This window comes from Taudactylus pleione, unplaced genomic scaffold, assembly GCF_031769625.1.
Source record: "Taudactylus pleione unplaced genomic scaffold, aTauple2 ptg000560l, whole genome shotgun sequence".
NCBI lineage: Eukaryota > Metazoa > Chordata > Amphibia > Anura > Myobatrachidae > Taudactylus > Taudactylus pleione.
Window position 1 is genome coordinate 2,170,950 of NW_028284962.1, and position 14,366 is coordinate 2,185,315.

At 50.4% G+C, this 14,366-nt stretch overlaps 1 protein-coding gene across 3 annotated transcripts in view; it reads left to right on the top strand.

Annotated features, from left to right (window-relative positions):
- HMG20B (high mobility group 20B) overlaps nt 1-14,366 on the top strand; it is a 58,607-nt gene that overhangs the window by 6,789 nt on the left and 37,452 nt on the right. The window lies entirely within an intron of this gene.

Below are 14,366 nucleotides of genomic sequence, written 5' to 3' on the forward strand. Positions count from 1 at the left end.
GTGCATTATTTTGGAGCAATGAAATATGCAATACACATACATATTTATAATTTAAACATGGCAAAGACTAACCAGTAGCGTTAAAGAGCACTCCGGATACATTTTTGTATTCGCCGTTCTTATGGTGGTATGAGATACCAATTGCTCTCTTAACAATGGTCCCACCAATGCCGTATATTATGAGACAAGCTTAGCAGTGAAATCGCTTGACTTGTTTCCTCACAGATGTGTGACATTCTCAGGGGTATATGATTTATAGTCTGATTCTCCAGCTGACCAATCATTTGTCAGCACATAATATTAGCAGCAGCTGTAAAGAGTAAATCAATCTATAACTAGTGGGGCCCATAAAATTTGTTGGATTTCACTGTTTTGCCAATCACGATCAAAATATGATCATGATTGGTGAAATTTAACATGAAGAATTTCAACGATCCTCTGATGGATCGCGGAACATCGATGGCCATCAGTCGGTATTTTTGACAGGCGGATCAGCATTTCATCCCATCACAGGATCCGGGGATCAGTCGGTAGGTGTATTGGGGCCTTAAGAGATAGACAGTTTTATAGGCAAAACTATGATTAATAGTAACTACAATTAGTGTATACAATAGTAAATGTTTAATTAGGTATACCTGTTCATCTACTGTTTTACATATATTTAACAAATGTGTTTTGTATTCGATAATGTTTATATCATTGCTTTGTTACTTAACAGTTTCTAACGGTTCTAATATAAGAGAAAGGCTTAGAAAAACATTTATCTTTCTTCCGGTTGTGGATTAACAGATAGACAGTAAAAAGTTTGACAGTGTCTAGAAAGATACCAGATGTTAGACAGTCAATAGAAGAATAGAATGTAAGGTACAATGGTCGACATGAAAATGATCGACACATTGTGTTGTTTTTGTTTTTGTTTTTTTTTAGCCCTAATCTTCACCCTAACCCTCCCCTTTGTCTATAACCCTCCCTCCTCGTGCCTAACCCTAACCGTCCGGGTAGGTGCCTGTCCCATACCGTCCCTTCTACTCCCCAACCCTCTGGTAAGTGCCTAACAGTGATTGCAAAATATGGGCTATAGCGAGTTATACGCGCTACAGAGAGTGAGGGACTTTACAAAATCAGCGGGTTCTGTAGGACGCACTGTGACTCTCCAGCCAATTTCAGCCTACTGCATCTCCCTAGCCAATCGCCAGCCTCTACCCTGAACGGTTCTCCATTGGCCAAGAAAAGCGTCTAGCCACTCCCCAGTGTCGTCTGTAGAACAGCATTTTCCATCTTCAGTCTGACTGGCACTTGGATCTCTGCTGTTCCTGTTATTTCTTTGGGTCCGGTGGAGCAGACCAATTAGAGGAGGCGCACAGATCAAGTGCCATGCCAAGGTATTCTCTGACCATTCATGAGGAAGGCTACGGCTAGCTGTAACGTATACCATGGCCAGGCTCTATCAGCCTGGCAGCCACCGGGCTCAAGAGACTGCGCCAGCCCCTCTGCTTCCTCCCCAGCCGCAGTGTAAGGGCAATCAGTCAGTGTAGCCGACTGGGCAGCCGCGGCTGCTTTAAACTGTGGCTGTAGTGGAAGCAGAGCAGAGGGGCAGGCATGGTCTCCTGAACCTGGTGGCTGCCGAAAATCTAACCGCCGGGCCAGTCACACTGACACCAGATTGGGCTAATCTCTGTCTGAACTCCCTGCCGCAGCCGTACCTCCCCCGGACCAGTGTCCCCCTCCCTTCTCCATGGCGACCCAGCTGCTCAGTCACACTGACTGTGATCAGCGCTGATCACAGTCGGAGCTCCATGCCCGCAGCAGCACCTCCCCCAGCCCAGTCTCCCTTTTCCACGGCTACCCGGCTGGTCACGCACACTGACAGACTGTGATCAGCAGTGCTGCGCTGATCACAGTCTGAGCTCCCTGCCACAGTTGCATCTCCCCCGGCTAAGTGTCCCCCTCCCTTGTATTAGGCAGCTGCAGAAGTTGTGGTGATCATCAGGAACGCCCACCCCCTGCTGCTGTCAGGTGGGGGTGTAAATAGGTGTTTAAACATATATAATACATATAGGTCTATGTGAACAGCACTCCATATAATTTTTTGTTCTGTTTTTATTGCTGCCTGAGACCTCCCTTCCAGCACTGCCTGCCCTTACACCCCCTATACCCCCAGTTCTATCCCACATACTGTCTGCCTCAACCCACAATTCTACACCAACTGTCCCCTGTCCCCAGCACTTCCCAAGCTTTTTAACTGCCCCCAGCACTGTACCTGATGGCTATGTGAGATCAACGAAATGTATTTATAAGCATTATCTGTACTTAACTGAAAATGTGTGTGACTTTCAATAGTGTATACAATGTAGAAGGTAAGTGGGACGGTCTGATGGCATATGGGGAGCTCAAAAACATAAATTGTGATGGGACCAAGAAATAATGGTGTAGGACCCCCGTTTTTTAAAGTTAGGAGTCCCTGGGACTCACATTTTATTTCGCTCAATGCGATCACTGATTAACCCTCCCTCCTCGTGCCTAACCCTAACCGTCAGGGTAGGTGCCTGTCCCTTACCGTCCCTTCTACTGCCTAACCCTAACCCTCCGGTAAGTGCCTAACCCTCCCTCTGTGGTGTCTAACCCTAACCATCGGGGTAAGTGCCTAACCCTAAACTTAACCTTAACCCTAAAAAGCAAAAAAATCATGTGTAGACCATTTTCATGCCGCCCTGTCGACCTTCTTACATGTCTACCTTTTAGTGTGTCGATTTGTTTTGTCCCAGTCGACCTATCGATTGTCTAACATCTGGTGTCTATCAAGACAGTGTCAAACTTTTTATTGTCTATCTATAGTCCAGAACCCTTTTACTCAATGGGGAACACATGGATCATGCTAGGTATAGGTGGTGAGCTGGAGTCTGGGCACCAAACAGTTCATTTTTTTTTTTCTTCTTCATGGTCCATAGGGATCCACAGGGATACCGTGGGGATAATGTGGTTGGAGTGATCCAGGCACCAAACAATCTCCTCCTCCACATATACCACGCCCCTGGCCACAGGCATTCACTTGTTCATTTGGTGCGGCAGGATTCAGAAGCACCTTTTTAACAGGGGGACTGCTCAGGCAGTCCCAAGGTTAATTTTTTGTTGTATTTTATTTCTATGTAATAGAGGTAGCAGTGCTGAGCATAATAAACGCCTGCATCGTGACCTCATCTTCCTCCGCCGGGCCGCAACACCAGTAACATCTATGGTGATTTCGGCGTGTCACGGCAGAGCTTGCTAGCGGCGACCCCGAGTTCCCAGACTGCAACCGGACGCACGTAGATATCATGTAAGGCGATTCCTCACCTACGGGGAATCGCATGTGGCAGTCCTTCCGGCGCTGGAGACGCATCGGAAGCCGCTGCAGTGATGGCCCGGGGCCGTCCGCTCCCTCACTATACCATCGGGACCTTATTGTCTGACGCCAAGGATCAGCAGCACATGCTTCTGCTGCCATGAGGCCAGAGTACCCGGCCGGTTGACGCAGTTTAGGGGAGGTAGGCTCTCCCTTGGCAGCTCCTCCCCCGACTCAGATGCATATCCATCAAGGGTTTTCGCGCATCTGGGTCACTCCTCCTACCCTCCATGTGCATATGAGACACTCGCAGCTCACTATCTGTGCTCAGATTTGTCAGATCTGTCCGATGAACGATTTTACCAAAGATTTCAACGATTGAACGATTTTCGACTGCATTAAAATGAATGGAATCGTCCAAGTCTGACTGCAAACACATCAGATGTCAGATATCGTTATCTGACCATCGGGAACGCGCATCGTTCAAATCGTTCATCTGACAGATATGTCAGATCTTCCTTCAGATATGAACGATTGAACGATTTTTTAAATCGTTATCGTTCCGATCTGAAGAAAAATCTGACTGTGTGTATGCACCATTAGTCTCCCTGTATACCTCTCCCCTGGGTCAGGTATATAGTGCTCTATATCCTACCATGATTTGAGCAGTTGATTCATAGCCCATTGCAACTAAATTGTATATGCATTGTATGTGACTTTTGCTAGCTGCTGTGTTGATACTGCTTTTTATTTCTAAACTCTCAGTTATAACTATCACTGGTTTTTTTTCTCATACCTCTGTTAAGGTGTGTGGGGTTTTTACCTTATACTTCACATTTACTAGTTATTTGTGAAGGCTGTCACATTACATTGTATTGTTACCTTTATAATTGATATGTTAAAAAATAAAGGGAATCAGGAGGGGGAGGTCCCTGTGCTGGTTTCATGTAAATTCTGTTTGGTGGACTTGTCCCCTCAGGACTTTATAACAGACAGCACACAAACCATCCTGTATAAAGAACCACCTCACCAGTCCAATCTACCAGCCCCTGTACAGGAGCCATCTTGGGTGTCCTCCTTGTCTCAGGTGATGAAGTAGTTAGTGGATCGTTTGGCTACTCCCACGCAGCCTACTTTAACGGGATACCCACAGCAGTTTCAGCATGCTATGTTTGCTCCCCCTATACATCCTTCCTGGATGGATGGTTATGCCCACTCAAGTCAGAATACGGCTCATTCGGCTGCGTGCGTAATCTTTTTATCAATCTGCTCAGCATGTAGATTCAGACGCAATGTCTGAGGAATCAGATGATGCACCAGGTTCTTCTCCGGGGTCTATCTCGGGAGAGGAGGACCATCCTTCTACAGTGGATGTCCCTTCTTTGGTGAGGGCGGTCATATCAATCCTAAATATACAGGATGATGAGCTGGCTCCTAGACAGAAGGCTCCAGTGTTTAAACACCAGAAGGTGGTAAAAGCTGAGTTTCCTAAATCTGAGCAGCTCACTGAACTTATGGAAGACGCATGGAGTAACCCGGATAAACATTTCCATGTTACGAAAAGATTGGCATCTTTGTATCCTTTCCCAGCTTCTGAATGTACTAAGTGGGAAATCCCTCCTACTGTGGATGCTCACGTGACGCATTTAGTCAGGAATGCTACGTTGCCTATTTTGTCAGCATCTTCTCTTAAAGATTCTACAGATAGAAAAATTTTAACACGTCTTAAAGCAGTATTTTCATTGTTTGGAGCTGTTTTTCGTCCGGCTGTAGCTGGGGCTTGGGTATCCAAGGCTGTTGAAGAATGGATGGGGGTCATTGGAAGATACTCTACCAAATGCTACCAGAGAACAGCTGACATATATCTGACATATAGATGCGGGGCTCCTAGCTTCTAAAGCAGGGATGGGGAACCTCAGGCCTGGGGGCCATATAAGGCCCGCGGAATCATTTGGACTGGCCCTCTGAGCTTTTTACTGCTCACCTCATCTGGCTAGCAGGGTGCCTAGAATGGCACACTGCAGCCAGAATCTATACAGCAGTGCCGCTTGAAGCTTCCTTAGGACGCTTCAGACAGCCACACTGCTGGCCGGAGCATCCTCAGTTGCTTCGGGCATTTCTGTAATGACCGGTGATTGTAGCCCCGCCCCATGTGACATCACACTGAGGGGGTGTGGCCTGCACCAGGCCCGCGAATAATGTAATCTATATCAAATTGGCCATTGGCAGAAAAAAGGTTCCACACCCCTGTTCTAAAGCATCAGCAGCCTCGGTTGTGGCTCATAGAGCTCTTTGGTTAAGGTCCAGGAAAGCAGATACGGGGTCAAAGGCTCTGGATTCCTTACCTTTTTTTGGAGTTATACTTTTTGGAGTAGAGTTAGATAAGATAGTGACTACTCTGGCAGCTTCAAAATCTGTAGGTCTGCCATCAACAGCTACATCAAAATCTAGGCAGTCCTCTTTCTACTTCCGGGTCCATAGGGGGTCCATAGGGTTGACCTTGGGGTATAGCTGGATCTGGATCCATGGGCACCACGCAGTTAAAGCTTTAGCTGCTCCCAGGATGCACTTGGGTCCGTCCTCCTCTATACCCCTAGCCACAGCACCTCAGTTTGAGTTGGTGCCCGGCCGGAGTCGGGTCACCTGTGCCAGGGGGCTGCAGGAGCAGCCCCCAAAAGCTTTTTATTTAAAAAAAAAAAAAAAGAGCCTGTTAGATTTTTTTTTTTTTAAACAGAGGCTCTCTAGTGTGGCAGCGACGGGCTGTCTATGCAGACGCCCACGCTGCCAATCTCCTTCTCCGCTGGCGCCGCGATGCCAGTACTGCACTGGGGATCGCGGTGTGGGGGCCAGAGTCCGTACTAGCCGGACTCTGGGTACCTCCCTGGACTGCTGCCGGAGTCGCCGGGGATAAGGTAAGCCTGCAAATGCAGTCCTTTGCCCCCGGTCCTAGGGGACAGACCGGGGGCTGCTAGCAGTGGTGGTGGGCTCCCCCTCTGAGGAGGAATACCCCGTGGGACCACTAGACCACCAGGGATATATTGGCAAGCCGGCAAGCCCTGGGGTTAATAGGCTAGCCAGGGGAGGAAGCCTTCCCTGTCTTGCGGCTCCTCCCCTCAGCTCAGCGCGCCTTTCAGCACGCAGTCTGGTGTCGCTGAGCTGCAGACTCTTCGGCCACTCCGCCTCTGAGGTCTCTGGTGGCCATTTTCTCTGTGGCAACGCAGATCTCAGAGAGCACGCGGACCGGTCCCCCTGTGTACCTCTCCCCCGATTTAAGGACAGCGTACACAGCACTATAGCCCTCCCAGACACTCAATCTGGGCAGGTTGATTGTGGTGGGAAGGTGCAGTGAGTATATCTTCTCTGCATGGTATGTGACTTTTGCTAGTGCTGCCTGTCTGTGCTTATTTTCCGCTTACTGTCAGCTTATACCTGTCCCTTTACTTCACCTACAAGCCCTACAGGTGTGTGGGGGAGGGGCGTTTCTACAGACCTCACCTATATAAATCACGTATTTGTGAGGTTCGTCACATACAGTTGTGTGCTACACAGTGCCATATTGTGGGCTGTTGTTCAACACTCCGGTGAGTGCGTTTACTTCTGCCCTGTTGCCAGATATATTTTTTTTGTCTATATAATATATTCTGTCATGTCAGACGAGGAGGTTGAGCGCTCAGTGGCTCCGGTGTTGGCCTCCTGTGGACGCTGTTCTGCAGGAGTGGATAGGGAGGATTTGTCACAGGATGGCCTGTGTAGTCGGTGCCAGGTGGCTCCTGGCCCATCCAGACCTTCTCTGATGCAGGAACCACCGTGGGCGATGTTTTCTCAAGTGCTGGTGTCTATTGCGGACCGTCTGTCGGTCCTGACTGCTCTCCCTACTAGGGTGTTACCCCAGCCGACCATCCCCCATTCCCCGGGTGTCCCGCAGTTATTGCGGAGTCCTCTTGGGTCTCAGTCTGTGGGTCCATATACGGGGTTGCCTATGTATATACAGGCTTCCCCGGTGCCGCAGCAGCTTGTGGTACCTTTTCAGGCCCCTATGGCGACTCCTCCACCCTGGGTGGATGTGCTCTCCAACTCCGTGCAAAATTTGGCGGCCGCATCCTCGACTTTTCAGTCAATGTTGCAGACTGACATGCCTTCTAGGGTTTCAAAGCGCCTACTCATGGCGCGGGCGGCTCAGGTATCGGAGTCAGAGGGTTCCTCAGATGATGGGGAGGTCCCTGATGTCACTGACTCGGTCGCCTTGGTCCAGGAAATGGATACCAAGTTGTCCATTAATGTGCGAGCACTGGTTAGGGCGGTGCGAGCCATTCTTCTTATAGAGGATGAGGCACCGGCTCCTAAGTCGAAGTATCCTAGTTTAAAAAAAACTAAGGTGGCTTCTGCGGTGTTTCCCCTGTCGGATCAGATGACGGATCATATGGCGGTAGCTTGGCAGGCGCCCAGTAAGAGCGGTTGGCTTCTAATTATCCCTTCCCTGAGGCACATTGTAAAAAATGGGAAGCTCCACCGGCGGTGGATTCCCATGTCACCCGTTTAACTCGGGGCGCTACCTTACCATTACCGTCTATATCCTCGCTGAAGGATCCCACGGACAGGAAAGTTGAGACTTGCTTAAAGTCTATTTACTCCCTCTCCGGGGCGGTGGCCCGACCGTCCATGGCCATCTCCTGGGTGGCCAAGGCCATTGAGGGGTGGGCCAATGCATTGGAAGATACCTTCCTGGACGACGCTCCGGATGTCCAGAGGGCGTTGTTGGGACAGATGAGGGACGCTGCTTCTTACATTGGGGAAGCCTCTTTAGATGCTAGTCTGCTGACTTCGCGGGTATCGGCTGCAGCGGTGTCTGCCCGCCGATCCTTATGGTTGCGGTCCTGGAGAGCGGACTCTGATTCAAAGAAAGGCCTGGAGGCCTTACCTTTCAATGGGGAATTACTATTTGGTCCGGACTTGGACAAAATAGTGGATACCCTGGCTAAATCCAAGTCGGCTTTCCTCCCTTCGGCAGCACTGCCTGCTAAGGTTCGGAGTTCGGCTTTTCATTCCTTTCGGGTTCAGGGTAAGGCAAAAGGTCAGTCCTTCCCGAGACAGTCGGCGAGTAAGACTGCCTCTAAACCCAAGAAGCAAGCCTGGAGTGCTCGGCGCCCTTCTTCCAAGCAGGAAGATAAACCTGCAGCCTGATGGGACGGGCCTCCCTCTGGGGGACCTCAGAGTGGGAGGCCGACTTCTATTTGCCCAGTGCTGGCACAATACCACCACGGATGCCTGGGTTCGAGAAGTGGTCTCCCAGGGGTACACCCTGTCTTTTCGGCACAGACCACCCGATCAGTTTTTCTGCACGAGTCCTTCTCAGGACAAGACCAAGGCGTTACAGATTCAGGAGGCTATAGAGTCCTTGCTGAAAGCAGGGGTCATTGTTCCCATTCCTCAATCACAACGAGGGACGGGGTATTATTCGTCTCTGTTTCTGGTGCAGAAACCCAATGGTTCTCATCGCCCTATCCTCAACTTGAAGTCTCTGAACCAATTCCTCAGAGTTCCCAAGTTCAGGATGGAGACGTTGCGTTCCATCATTCTGGCGATGGAACCGGGGGATTACATGGTGTCCCTGGATATCCATGTTCCGATAGCACCTTCGCACCAGCGGTATCTGAGGTTCGCTATCCTTCAACACCACTATCAGTTCCGGGCGCTACCCTTTAGTCTCTCCACGGCACCGAGGGTGTTCACGAAGATTATGGCGGTCATGGCCGCACATCTTCGGAACCAGAATGTACGGCTACCGCCGTATCTGGACGACCTCCTGTTGCTGGCGAGCTCCCCGGAGGTACTGCTTCAACATCTCCACCTGACGATCGCTTGCCTGCAAGCACACGGGTGGTTGATAAATTGGAAAAAGTCCTCCCTGATTCCATCACAGCGGATGGTTCATTTGGGAGCCCTGCTGGATTCGCGTCAGCAAAGGATCTTCCTGACTCTGGAGAAGGTCGCCTCCCTACAGCTGCGGATACGCAGTTGCCTGAGCAGTTGCCGCCTGTCGGTCCATTCGGCTATGAGAGTTCTGGAGTCCATGGTGTCGACATTCGACATGGTGGAATTTGCCCAGTTCCATTCCTGGCCCCTGCAGGGGCTGATTCTATCGGAATGGAACGGGTTACCTCACCGGATCCGCTCTCAGGTGCTGGTGTTGTCTCCGGAGGTTCAGCAATCTTTGGCTTGGTGGCTTCAGACAGCTCATCTGGTCGAGGGGCGCCCCTTTTGGATCCCGGACTGGGTCCTGATCACGACTGATGCCAGTCTCCGGGGTTGGGGGGCAGTGACCGGCTCATTGTCTCTACAGGGTCGTTGGTCTGCGGAAGAAGCACTTCTCCCCATCAACATCCTGGAACTGCGGGCAGTATACAGGGCCCTGCAGTCGTCCGGTCCCGCTCTTCACGGAAGGGCGGTACAGGTGCAGTCCGACAACGCCACCACGGTGGCGTATATCAACCACCAAGGAGGAACTCGCAGTCGGGCAGCGATGTCGGAGGTGTCTCGCATCCTGACTTGGGCGGAGTGTCACATTCCAGCGATCTCAGCGGTCTTCATCCCCAGAGTCCTCATTTGGGAAGCGGACTTCCTCAGCCGTCACGACGTGCATCCCGGGGAATGGTCGCTTCACCCAGAGGTGGTTCAGCTATTTGTGGACAGGTGGGGGCTGCCGGAGCTGGACTTGATGGCCTCCCGTCACAATCACAAGTTGCCCGTTTACGGGTTCAAGGACAAGAGACGCAGGCGCAAGTGTGGTGGATGCGCTGTCGGTGAAATGGACTTTTCACCTGGCGTATCTGTTTCCTCCGATATCCCTACTTCCTCGGCTTCTGCGGAAATTCAAGCAGGACGGCGGCACGCTCGTGCTGGTGGCTCCGGTGTGGCCCAGACGTCCTTGGTACTCCGATCTCAGGAGTGTCTCCATCGACGCGCTGTACCTTCTTCCTCAGCGTCGGGACCTGTTGTCTCAAGGGCCCTGCCTTTACCCAGATCTGGGTCGGCTGTCTTTGACGGCATGGCTCTTGAGACAGCCGTCTTGAGGTCTTGGGGCTTCTCCAGTTCGGTTATTGGTACCATGCTCAGGGCACGCAAGCCTGCTTCAGCACGGATTTATCACAGGGTGTGGCACACTTACTTTCAGTATGTGAGTCCAGACATTATGATCCTCAGGTGTTCCAAGTTTCTAGGATCTTGGAATTTCTTCAATCAGGATTGGACCTCTGCTTACGCCTTGCATCTCTGAAGCTTCATGTGTCCGCCGTGTGGTTTCAATGGCGGATTGCAATACTGCCGGATGTTCACACCTTTTTCCAAGGTGTTCTCAGGATCCAGCCTCCCTTTGTGCCTCCTGTGGCTCTTTGGGACTTGGCGGTGGTTCTACGGGTCCTGCAGGGTCCTCCGTTTGAGCCTCTTGAGTCGGTGGAGCTCAAGTGGCTGACATTTAAGACTGTTTTTCTCCTGGCAATTGCTTCGGCCAGGAGGGTGTCTGAATTGGGGGCGCTTTCCTGTCTCCCTCCTTTCCTGATTTTTCACCAGGACAGAGCGGTGCTCCGCACTCGTCCTGAGTTTTTGCCCAAAGTGGTCTCGAAGTTCCACATTAATCAGGAACTTGTTGTGCCAGCTTTTCAGTCCCCTGATCTTTCAGCTGGTGAGACTTCCTTAGATGTGGTCCGGGCACTTAGAATCTATGTGGACCGGACGGCTTCGGTTAGGAAGTCTGATTCCTTGTTTATCCTCTTTGGTTTTCACAAGAGGGGTTGGCCTGCCAACAAACAAACGTTAGCCCATTGGCTTCGTTCCGTTATTTGTGAGGCTTATGCACAGGAGGGTTTACCTGTGCCAGCCTCTGTTAAGGCTCATTCCACTCGTTCTGTGGGTCCTTCTTGGGCTGCTAGACGTGGCGCTTCTGCTGTTCAGCTGTGTAAGGCAGCCACTTGGTCTTCAGTTCAAAAGTTTTTGAGGTTCTATGCGTTTGCTTCCTTCGCCTCTCAGGATGCATCCTTTGGGCGCCGGGTGCTCCTTTCAGCACAGGAGCATCCCCGCCCTTAGTTGATCTGCTTTGGGACATCCCCAAGGTCAACCCTGTGGACCCCCTATGGACCCTGAAGTAGAAAACAAGAGACATGGTAAGAACTTACCTTTGTTATCTCTGTTTCTACGAAGTCCATAGGGTCCACAGGGCGCCCGCCCTGAGGCACCTGGCTTCAAATGGACTGTGTGGCTGGTCACCGGTTTTCCGTCTCCCATTTCTGTGAGTATGGTTTCTTGTGTGTTCCAGTCTTCCTTCTCTCTGTTTAGTCTCCTCCTCCGGCTTTGGCTGCTTACCAACTGAGGTGCTGCGGCTCGGGGGCGGGGTATAGAGGAGGACGGACCCAAGTGCATCCTGGGAGCAGCTAAAGCTTTAACTGCGTGGTTCCCATGGATCCAGATCCAGCTATACCCCAAGGTCAACCCTGTGGACCCTATGGACTTCGTAGAAACAGAGATAACAAAGGTAAGTTCTTACCATATCTCTTGTTTTTTGGTCCTTTTCGTCCTCAGGGACGAGCAAAAGGACAGTCTTCATCCAGGCCGTCTAGTTCTCGCAGGACTATCAAGAGCAAACTAAAAGGTCCATGCCGGCCAGTTTCTAAGCCGGGTGAAAACACTCTGCCTGATGGAGTGAGCCTCCTCCTCCCCGGGTGAGAGGCAGACTTCTTCAATTTGCGGACTACTGGCATCAAACAACAACAGATGCCTGGGTCGCTCAGGGTTATGCTCTCACTTTCTGGAGGCATTCTCCCCAGAAGTTTTTTGTACAACTCTCCCATCGGAACCTATCAAGGCCTGGGCCCTACATGAGGCCATTTACTCCCTGCTGCAGGCAGGGGTGATAATCCCGGTTCAACAAGGAAAGGGTTATTATTCCAATCTATTTTTGGTTCAGAAACCAAATGTGTCTTAGCGCCCTATTCTGAATCTGAAAACCCTCAACAAGTTTATCCGTGTACCCAAGTTCCGTATGGAGACTCTCCGATCAATTATTTTGGCAATGGAACCTGGAGATTTTATGGCTTCCTTGGACATTCATGTTGCGTACCTGCATGTACCTATTACACCATCCCATCAACAATTTCTACGGTTTGCTGTCCTGCAACAACATTACCAAATTCAGGCACTGCCCTTTGGTCTATCTACGGTCCCTCGTGTCTTCACCAAAATAATGGCGGTTAAGACGGCCTACCTCAGAATACTGCCATACCTGGACGACCTTCTGATATTGGCAGAGTCTCCAGTTGTTTTACAACACCATCTCCAACTGACCATTGTCTGCCTACAGACGCACGGCTGGATCATCAATTGGAAGAAATTCTCTCTTTCTCCAACACAGCGGATGGTACATCTGGGGGCACTTCTGGATTCTCAGGCACAAAAGGTGTTTCTACCAAGGGACAAGATTGCTGCCCTATGATTGCGAGTATGCAAATTGCTACTCAATCGAAGGGTATCCATTCTATAAGCAATGCAAGTCTTCGGGTCAATGGTATCCACCTTTGACATGGTGAAATATGTTCAGTTGGACTCCAGGCCTCTGCATCAATTGATTCCCGTTGGAGAGAATACGGTCCCGGAGGATCCTTCTCACTCCAGAGGTTCGTCTCTCTCTCTCGTGGTGGCTACCAAAGGATTATCTGAATTCCAAATTGGGTGCTCCTCACCACGGACGCCAGTCTTCGCGGATTGGGGTGATGACAGGTCGTTGCACCTTTCAGGGAAGATGGACAAATCGGGAAAGTCATCTGCCCAAAAACATTTTGGAACTTCGAGCAGTATACAAAGCACTTATCATGGCACAGGACCTGCTCCAGGGCAGGCCTGTCCAGATCCAGTCCGACAACGGGACTACAGTAGCCTATCTCAATCATCAAGGAGGCACGCAAAGTCACACAGCCATGAGGGAAGTGACAAACATTCTGATCTGGGTAGAACGTCATCTTCCGGCTATCTCTGCAATATTCATCCCGGGAGTCCTCAACTGGGAAGCGGACTTCCTAAGTCGTCAGAACACCACCAGAGAGTGGGCTCTCCACACGTGGGTGTTTCATATCCTGGTGAACAAATGGGACCTACCAGATGTAGAACTCATGGCCTCACGTCACAATCACAAGGCTCCCAGGTATGGGTCCAGGACCAGAGACCCCTCAGCAGCATTCGTGGATGCACTGGCAGTGAGATGGGAATTCAGGCTGGCGTATCTCTTTCCTCCGATTTCCCTCCTTCCAAGGGTCCTCAGGAAATTCAAGCAGGAAGGCGGAACAGTGATACTAGTAGCTCCTGCTTGGCCCAGATGCCATTGGTTCACCGACATATAGAATCTAAACAGAAAAGGAATATGACTGCACTCAGTTTTATCCATATCATACATGGTACCAGCAGCGTGGCAATATTATTGCCATAATTGCATGCCGCGTGCTGACTAGAAAATCAGCAGTCTCATCCTGTGGTGGAGCCACGGTCAGCTGAAGATTCAGTGGGATCATGATGTAGATGATAGTCCCGGGTGCACCAGCGTGTGGGGGTAAAAAAAAAACTACACATATGGAATTTATCCATAGACACTCCATTTCCTCTTCCTCTACGACCGGATCTGTTAGTGCAGGGTCCCTGTCTGCATCCGGACTTACCCCGTCTGTCTTTGACGGCGTGGCTCTTGAATCTTCCATCTTTAGAGCCAAATATTTATCCAGCTCTGTGAGTCAAACGATACTAAGGGCTCGAAAACTTTCCTCTGCCCATATCTAGTAGAGTTTGGCATTCTTTTGGTCAATGGTATTCCCACAGAAAGTATGACCCTATGGTTTTAAGGATTTCTCAGGTACTTTCTTTTCTCCAGACTGGGTTAGACCTCTGTCTCCGCCTGGCCATCCTGAAAGTACAGGTTTCTGCGTTGTCAATTTGGTTCCAGCGAAGGATTGCTTCCTTGCCGGATGTTAGAAATTTTTTACATGGTGTTCTCTGAGTTCAGCCACCCTTT